Here is a 9674-nt window from a genome sequence, read left to right on the forward strand (position 1 = left end):
ATTTTTTTTAGTGCTGTACTAATAAACGGTAAGTCTAAAATTTTTATTTTACTGCTTAGAGTTTGTTCTGTGTCACACCAAGGCTGATCTAATTCATTGGGCTTTATCCATTTAAAAATTTACTGTAACTGATTAGCGAGAAGATAGTATTGAAAATTATGAGCATCAAGTATATATATATAAATATATAAATAATATATTTTTGGTAGGATTTTCATTTTAATGGTAGATATTCTGCCAGTTAGAGAAAGTTTGAGGTTAATCCAACGCTGAAGGTCATCTGTTATAGTTTTGATTAGTGGTTTGAAGTTCATGTTACATAGCTTTGACAGCTAAGTAGAAACTTTAATGCCCAGGTAAGTTATGTGCTTTGTGCTCAGGGGGATTGGCAGAGTCTGGGCAGTAGTGTCCAATTTCTCCATGTTAAGTGGTAGGATTGCTGATTTAGCCCAGTTAATAGAAAAATCAGATATTTTGGGAAATTTCTCGATTGTTTGGATAATCTCTTGTACTGAAAATATTCTGAAGATTTGAAGAGTAAAATGTCATCTGACTTGTGAAACACTTTAGATATAAGTTTTTTTTAAACAAGGTTTGTAGGATGTGACCATTAATTACCATTAATCATAAAATTAAATAATTCAGAATTCAGAATTCAGAATACTTTATTGATCCCAGAGGGAAATTGCAGTTTTTTTACAGTAGCACCCATTTATGTCAAAATAATAAACACTCTACTCTCTTAAAACAAAGAAAAAAGAAGAAAATTTTTTAGTTAAAAAGTTATATACACACAATTAAATAATTAAAATGCTTACGTTATTATAATTGCCCATGTGAAAAATGAATATTGCACATATGAAAAAACTGAACATTGCACATATTAATACTGAATATTGCACGTATGAAAACTGAATATTGCACATATGAAAACTGAATATTGCACATATCAAAACTGAATATTGCACATATGAAAACTGAATATTGCACATATCAAAACTGAATATTGCACATATCAATACTGAATATTACACAGATAAACCATAATGTCACACATTAAGGGAGGAATTATAGAGTTTGATGGCCACAGGTAGAAAAGACTTCCTGTGGCGCTCTGTGGTGCATTTTGGTATGATGAGTCTTGCACTGAATGTGCTCCTTTGTCTCATCACCGTGTCATAAAGTGGGTGGGAGCCATTGTTCATAATAACCTGCAGCTTAGACAGCATCCTCCTCTCCGACACTGCAGTGAGGGAGTCCAGCTCCACACCAACAACATCACCGGCCTTGCGGATCAATTTGTTGAGTCTGTTGGCATCTGCCACCCTCAGCCTGCTTCCCCAGCATGCAACAGCATAGAGGATAGCACTCGCTACCACAGACTCATAGAAGATCTTGAGCATAGTCCGGCAGATGTTGAAGGACCTCAGGCGCCTCAGCCGACTTTGGCCCTTCCTGTAGAGGGCATCAGTGTTCTTAGTCCAGTCCAGTTTATTGTCAATGTGTACTCCCAAATATTTATAGTCCTCCACAATGTCCACACTGACCCCCCTGATGGACACAGGGGTCACCGGTGCCTTGACCCTCCTCAGGTCCACCACCAGTTCCTTTGTCTTTGTCACATTGAGCTGCAGGTGGTTCAGCTCGCACCATGCAACAAAGTCCTTCACCGTTGCCCTGTACTCATCCTCATCATCCCTTCTGATACATCCAACTATTGCAGAGTCATCAGAAAACTTCTGTAGATGACAGTTCTCTGTGCAGTAGCTGAAGTCCATGGTGTAGATGGTAAAGAGAAAGGGAGAGAGGACCGTTCCCTGCGGCGCTCCAGTGTTGCTGATCACTCTATCCGACACACAGTGCTGCAGGCGTACATACTGTGGTCTGCCAGTTAGGTAGTCAACAATCCAAGACACGAGGGGGGCGTCCACTTGCATCACTGTCAGTTTGTCACCCAGAAGAGCAGGCCGAATGGTGTTGAATGCACTGGAGAAGTCAAAAAACATGACCCTCACAGTGCTGGCTGGCTTGTCCAGGTGGGCGTAGACTCGGTTGAGCAGGTAGATGATGGCGTCCTCTACTCCCAGACGGGGCTGATAGGCAAACTGGAGGGGGTCCAGAAGTGGCTGGACTATGGGCCGGAGCTGATCCAGGATGAGCCTCTCCATGGTCTTCATGATGTGGGACGTCAGTGCTACTGGCCTGTAATCCTTGATGTCACTAGATCGCGGCGTCTTCGGAACAGGAACAATGCAGGACGTCTTCCACAACACAGGGACCCTCTGGAGACTCAGGCTCATATTAAAAACATACTGCAGTACTCCACAAAGCTGGGTGGCACAGGCTTTAAGCACCCTGGGGGGGACCCCATCAGGTCCTGCAGCCTTGTTTGTGTGGAGTCTCTTTAGTTGTTTTCTCACCTGGTCAGCAGTGAGGCTCACTGTAGAGGTGATGGGTGGGGGAGTGGTGGAGGTGTGAGGTGGATGATCCCAGCAGGGGGGCAGACTATTAGGAGGAGGAGGGAGGGTGAGTATCGTGGACTGCTGAAGACCAGCAGCAGAAGAATCAGGACAGGGGAGGACAGAGCTTGTAGTGTCAAATCTGTTAAAGAACAGATTCAGCTCATTGGCCCTGTCCACACTGCCCTCTGCTCCTCTGTTATTGCTGGACCTGAAGCCGGTGATGGTCCTCATTCCACTCCAGACCTCCCTCATGTTGTTTTGCTGGAGTTTCCCCTCCAGCTTCCTCCTATATGTGTTCTTAGCCTCCCTGATAGTTGTCTTCAGTTCCTTCTGGATCGTTCTCACCTCCTCCCTGTCTCCAGCTCTAAAGGCCCTCTTCTTATCGTTAAGGAGAGCTTTAATGTCCTTTGTTACCCACGGCTTGTTATTTGGGTAACATTTAACAGTTCTGGTCGGTACAGTGGAGTCTACACAGAAGTTAATGTAGTCAGTGATGCACTCTGTGAGCCCGTCGATGTCCTCTCCGTGCGGCTCACAGAGTGCCGGCCAGTCCGTAACCTCGAAACAGTCCTGCAGTGCCTCGTACGTACCCTCAGACCATCTCTTCACTGTTCTCGTAGTCACAGGCTGACTCTTCACCAGCGGCACATACCGGGGGCTGAGGTTCACCAAGTTGTGGTCTGAGTCCCCCAGAGGGGGGAGAGGGGAACAGCTGTATGCCTCCTTAACATTAGCATACAGCAGGTCCAGTGTTCTTTCTTCTCTGGTAGGACAGTCCACATACTGAGTGAAGTTTGGTAGTACCTTGTCCATAGTGACATGGTTGAAGTCACCTGATATCGTGATGAATGCAGTCGGGTGTTGAGTTTGGAGACGCGCTATGGTTGAGTGAATGACTTCACACGCCAACGTCGGGTTGGCAGAGGGGGGGGTGTAAGCAGCCACGATAATAACATGTGAGAACTCTCGCGGTAGATAATATGGCCTGAGTCCAACAGCCAACAGCTCAATGTCCGGGCAACAGGCATGTTCCTTGATGGTAATGTGACCAGGGTTACACCAACGATTATTAACCAGCACAGCGAGCCCTCCTCCCCTGCGCTTACCGCTCTTAGTGCAGTCCCGGTCAGCCCGAATAGTCTGAAAGCCCTCGATTGAAACGTTGTCATCAGAAATGTCCTGGTGCAGCCATGTCTCCGAAAAGCACATTAAACTACACTCCCGGTACTCCTTCTGACTCCTGGATAACGCTGTAAGCTCGTCCATTTTATTAGCCAGCGATCTCACGTTGCCCATGATGAGAGAGGGGAGACGCGGCTTATATCCTTTTTTCTCCATAAGCCTCCGTCTTCTTGCCCTCGCTTTTCCCGTGCGCTGTTTCGTTCCTCCTCTGCATCCCCTGTGCGTCCGTCTCCAAAGTTCTTCGGGAATGTTATTTGGTCTGGTCGCCATGCCGGCCGGTTTCAGCGCGATCAGCTGATCCCGGGTGTAAACAAAGCGTCCATGTTGCTGCGCAGCGGCGGACCAGGAGGTAAGCATTTTAACGGCGAAAAAACAGACCAAGACTCTCTCTACTAGCATGTTTCGAGAGGGCACAGCTTCACTAAGTTGCCTTATCATATAAATAAACTATTAAAAAGATAAATAAAGTTAAAAAGAACAAAAGTAAACACGAACGGGAGCTACTGTAACTGGCTGCATACACGGCTCCGCGCATGCGCACATTGATTCACAGTTCTGTTATATTCACAGTTCTGTTAATGAAATAAAGCGTTCACACTAACAATTTCAATCAGTCTTCACCAGATAGCATTTTATTTTAGGTGCAGCAGACCCAGAATAAAGATTGGCATCTGAGCTGATGTGCAATGAATAAAGAAGTACAATTAAACAATTGGGGAGATACAATAAGTGCAATCACAATGCACTATTTAAAAATTACATTACTTACTTGTAATTTACTTGTAACTTATATGATTTCCCCCCTTTGTAGATGCTTGGTTTAAATTTGGTCTGGGTGTCCCTAATTCTTTAGTTGCTAATTTATCCTGATTACTACGACAACTGAATGGCATTTCCCTTAATGACACGATGGAGTTGCTCCGAACTGAGGTAATGGTAGTCATGGTGACGAGATCGCGACACCAGGTTACTTGTGACGCAAGCACGTAAGTGCGTGCCCTCCCGGAACACATTCAGGTTGTATTGTAGCACCTGCAGTTAAAAAAAAACATGACAGTATATGAGAGCAATACGGGGCGATTTTCAGTCAGACTGAAATCACCCTCAAAAGGGGCGGTACTGTACGGAACACAACTCCACGCTGATTGGACTATATTCGGAGGCCCTAAGGAATGCTCCGAGCTCTCTTTCTTTGCTCATGATGAATTCTTTATGTTTAAAATGTTCAACTTTGACGACGATGGGGCATGTTAATTTGTTTTGGGGGTTTTTACCGCCAAGACGGTGAACTTGATGGAATGTTATGGCCGTAGCTCTCCGAGGGTATCTTAAGTTTGTTAATCATGAATTCCTTTATTTAATGTTCTGGATCCTCTGTAGTTTGTCCTTGGATGCCAGAGAAAACTATATTTTCCCTCATACTGCATGCTTGTAGGTCAAGAATTGTTTCTTTCATTTCTTTATCTTCTTTGATGAGAGTTGTGTAGAGAGATCGCATACTGAGTGCAGCTGTTTCCTTGGTTAGTGACTCAATTTGCTCTTGGTTGAACCACAAGCTATTGTGTATTGCCTGGAATCCTTTGTGCAGAACTTCAACTAGTGAGATTCTTGCGTCTAGCTCCGAGAGTTTGTTGTCAATGCAGTGAAGGATGTCACTAACTTCTAGGCAGCATGGTGAAGTTGATTGGTCTGTGTCACGGGGTGAACTTGACTGGCGTTGTCGCTTCTCGGTATGTGCAGGGTTTTGTTTACCTTTATTTTTATCTTTATTTTTATCTTCTTTATTCACGGTGACGTAGCTCTGGTAATAGAAGTTGATGTAGTTTTCAAGTTTTTCCAGCTTGTTAGGGTGTATAATCCAAAATTAAGTACATCAAAATTCATGTACATTTCTCAGTTCCTTGGAATCATGCATTGAGACACATTGCTTTTCAAATGTTCGATGCAGTTCGATGGTAAACCTCAACCCATTCTTGTTTCATACCAAAAAAACGATAGCATTGCTTGTTGCCTATGCACCTGTCTACCTATGAAAACATCCAAAAGAGGGGTTTTTATCAGAGATGTTCACAAGTCACAAAATATGAGACTTACAAGTCACAAAATACGAGGCTAGAGTCCGAGTCAAGTCACGAGTCTTTAGGCTAGAGTCCGAGTTAAGTTACGAGTCTTTAGACTAAAGTCCGAGTCAAGTCACGATATATACAGTATATACGTATATATATATATATATATATATATATATATATACAGTGTATCACAAAAGTGAGTACACCCCTCACATTTCTGCAGATATTTAAGTATATCTTTTCATGGGACAACACTGACAAAATGACACTTTGACACAATGAAAAGTAGTCTGTGTGCAGCTTATATAACAGTGTAAATTTATTCTTCCCTCAAAATAACTCAATATACAGCCATTAATGTCTAAACCACCGGCAACAAAAGTGAGTACACCCCTTAGTGAAAGTTCCTGAAGTGTCAATATTTTGTGTGGCCACCATTATTTCCCAGAACTGCCTTAACTCTCCTGGGCATGGAGTTTACCAGAGCTTCACAGGTTGCCACTGGAATGCTTTTCCACTCCTCCATGACGACATCACGGAACTGGCGGATATTCGAGACTTTGTGCTCCTCCACCTTCCGCTTGAGGATGCCCCAAAGATGTTCTATTGGGTTTAGGTCTGGAGACATGCTTGGCCAGTCCATCACCTTTACCCTCAGCCTCTTCAATAAAGCAGTGGTCGTCTTAGAGGTGTGTTTGGGGTCATTATCATGCTGGAACACTGCCCTGCGACCCAGTTTCCGGAGGGAGGGGATCATGCTCTGCTTAGTATTTCACAGTACATATTGGAGTTCATGTGTCCCTCAATGAAATGTAACTCCCCAACACCTGCTGCACTCATGCAGCCCCAGACCATGGCATTCCCACCACCATGCTTGACTGTAGGCATGACACACTTATCTTTGTACTCCTCACCTGATTGCCGCCACACATGCTTGAGACCATCTGAACCAAACAAATTAATCTTGGTCTCATCAGACCATAGGACATGGTTCCAGTAATCCATGTCCTTTGTTGACATGTCTTCAGCAAACTGTTTGCGGGCTTTCTTGTGTAGAGACTTCAGAAGAGGCTTCCTTCTGGGGTGACAGCCATGCAGACCAATTTGATGTAGTGTGCGGCGTATGGTCTGAGCACTGACCGGCTGACCCCCCACCTTTTCAATCTCTGCAGCAATGCTGACAGCACTCCTGCGCCTATCTTTCAAAAACAGCAGTTGGATGTGACGCTGAGCACGTGCACTCTGCTTCTTTGGACGACCAACGCGAGGTCTGTTCTGAGTGGACCCTGCTCTTTTAAAACGCTGGATGATCTTGTCCACTGTGCTGCAGCTCAGTTTCAGGGTGTTGGCAATCTTCTTGTAGCCTTGGCCATCTTCATGTAGCGCAACAATTCGTCTTTTAAGATCCTCAGAGAGTTCTTTGCCATGAGGTGCCATGTTGGAACTTTCAGTGACCAGTATGAGAGAGTGTGAGAGCTGTACTACTAAATTGAACACACCTGCTCCCTATGCACACCTGAGACCTAGTAACACTAACAAATCACATGACATTTTGGAGGGAAAATTACAAGCAGTGCTCAATTTGGACATTTAGGGGTGTAGTCTCTTAGGGGTGTACTCAATTTTGTTGCCGGTGGTTTAGACATTAATGGCTGTATATTGAGTTATTTTGAGGGAAGAATAAATTTACACTGTTATATAAGCTGCACACAGACTACTTTTCATTGTGTCAAAGTGTCATTTTGTCAGTGTTGTCCCATGAAAAGATATACTTAAATATCTGCAGAAATGTGAGGGGTGTACTCACTTTTGTGATACACTGTATATATATATATACAGGGGTTGGACAAAATAACTGAAACACCTGTCATTTTAGTGTGGGAGGTTTCATGGCTAAATTGGACCAGTCTGGTGGCCAATCTTCATTAATTGCACATTGCACCAGTAAGAGCAGAGTGTGAAGGTTCAATTAGCAGGGTAAGAGCACAGTTTTGCTCAAAATATTGCAATGCATACAACATTATGGGTGACATACCAGAGTTCAAAAGAGGACAAATTGTTGGTGCACGTCTTGCTGGCGCATCTGTGACCAAGACAGCAAGTCTTTGTGATGTATCAAGAGCCACGGTATCCAGGGTAATGTCAGCATACCACCAAGAAGGACAAACCACATCCAACAGGATTAACTGTGGACGCAAGAGGAAGCTGTCTGAAAGGGATGTTCGGGTGCTAACCCGGATTGTATCCAAAAAACATAAAACCACGGCTGCCCAAATCACGGCAGAATTAAATGTGCACCTCAACTCTCCTGTTTCCACCAGAACTGTCCGTCGGGAGCTCCACAGTGTCAATATACACGGCCGGGCTGCTATAGCCAAACCATTGGTCACTCGTGCCAATGCCAAACATCGGTTTCAATGGTGCAAGGAGCGCAAATCTTGGGCTGTGGACAATGTGGAACATGTATTGTTCTCTGATGAGTCCACCTTTACTGTTTTCCCCACATCCGGGAGAGTTACGGTGTGGAGAAGCCCCAAAGAAGCATACCACCCAGACTGTTGCATGCCCAGAGTGAAGCATTATATACAGTATATACAGTGTATCACAAAAGTGAGTACACCCCTCACATTTCTGCAAATATTTTATTATATCTTTTCATGGGACAACACTATAGACATGAAACTTGGATATAACTTAGAGTAGTCAGTGTACAACTTGTATAGCAGTGTAGATTTACTGTCTTCTGAAAATAACTCAACACACAGCCATTAATGTCTAAATGGCTGGCAACATAAGTGAGTACACCCCACAGTGAACATGTCCTAATTGTGCCCAAAGTGTCAATATTTTGTGTGACCACCATTATTATCCAGCACTGCCTTAACCCTCCTGGGCATGGAATTCACCAGAGCTGCACAGGTTGCTACTGGAATCCTCTTCCACTCCTCCATGATGACATCACGGAGCTGGTGGATGTTAGACACCTTGAACTCCTCCACCTTCCACTTGAGGATGCGCCACAGGTGCTCAATTGGGTTTAGTCCATCACCTTTACCTTCAGCTTCCTCAGCAAGGCAGTTGTCACCTTGGAGGTTGTGTTTGGGGTCGTTATCCTGTTGGAAAACTGCCATGAGGCCCAGTTTTCGAAGGGAGGGGATCATGCTCTGTTTCAGAATGTCACAGTACATGTTGGAATTCATGTTTCCCTCAATGAACTGCAGCTCCCCAGTGCCAGCAACACTCATGCAGCCCAAGACCATGATGCTACCACCACCATGCTTGACTGTAGGCAAGATACAGTTGTCTTGGTACTTCTCACCAGGGCGCCGCCACACATGCTGGACACCATCTGAGCCAAACAAGTTTATCTTGGTCTCGTCAGACCACAGGGCATTCCAGTAATCCATGTTCTTGGACTGCTTGTCTTCAGCAAACTGTTTGCGGGCTTTCTTGTGCGTCAGCTTCCTTCTGGGATGACGACCATGCAGACCGAGTTGATGCAGTGTGCGGCGTATGGTCTGAGCACTGACAGGCTGACCTCCCACGTCTTCAACCTCTGCAGCAATGCTGGCAGCACTCATGTGTCTATTTTTTAAAGCCAACCTCTGGATAAGACGCCGAACACGTGGACTCGACTTCTTTGGTCGACCCTGGCGAAGCCTGTTCCGAGTGGAACCTGTCCTGGAAAACCGCTGTATGACCTTGGCCACCATGCTGTAGCTCAGTTTCAGGGTGTTAGCAATCTTCTTATAGCCCAGGCCATCTTTGTGGAGAGCAACAATTCTATTTCTCACATCCTCAGAGAATTCTTTGCCATGAGGTGCCATGTTGAATATCCAGTGGCCAGTATGAGAGAATTGTACCCAAAACACCAAATTTAACAGCCCTGCTCCCCATTTACACCTGGGACCTTGACACATGACACCAGGGAGGGACAACGACACATTTGGGCACAATTTGG

This window comes from Trichomycterus rosablanca, chromosome 6 (assembly GCF_030014385.1).
Source record: "Trichomycterus rosablanca isolate fTriRos1 chromosome 6, fTriRos1.hap1, whole genome shotgun sequence".
Classification (NCBI taxonomy): Eukaryota; Metazoa; Chordata; class Actinopteri; order Siluriformes; family Trichomycteridae; genus Trichomycterus; species Trichomycterus rosablanca.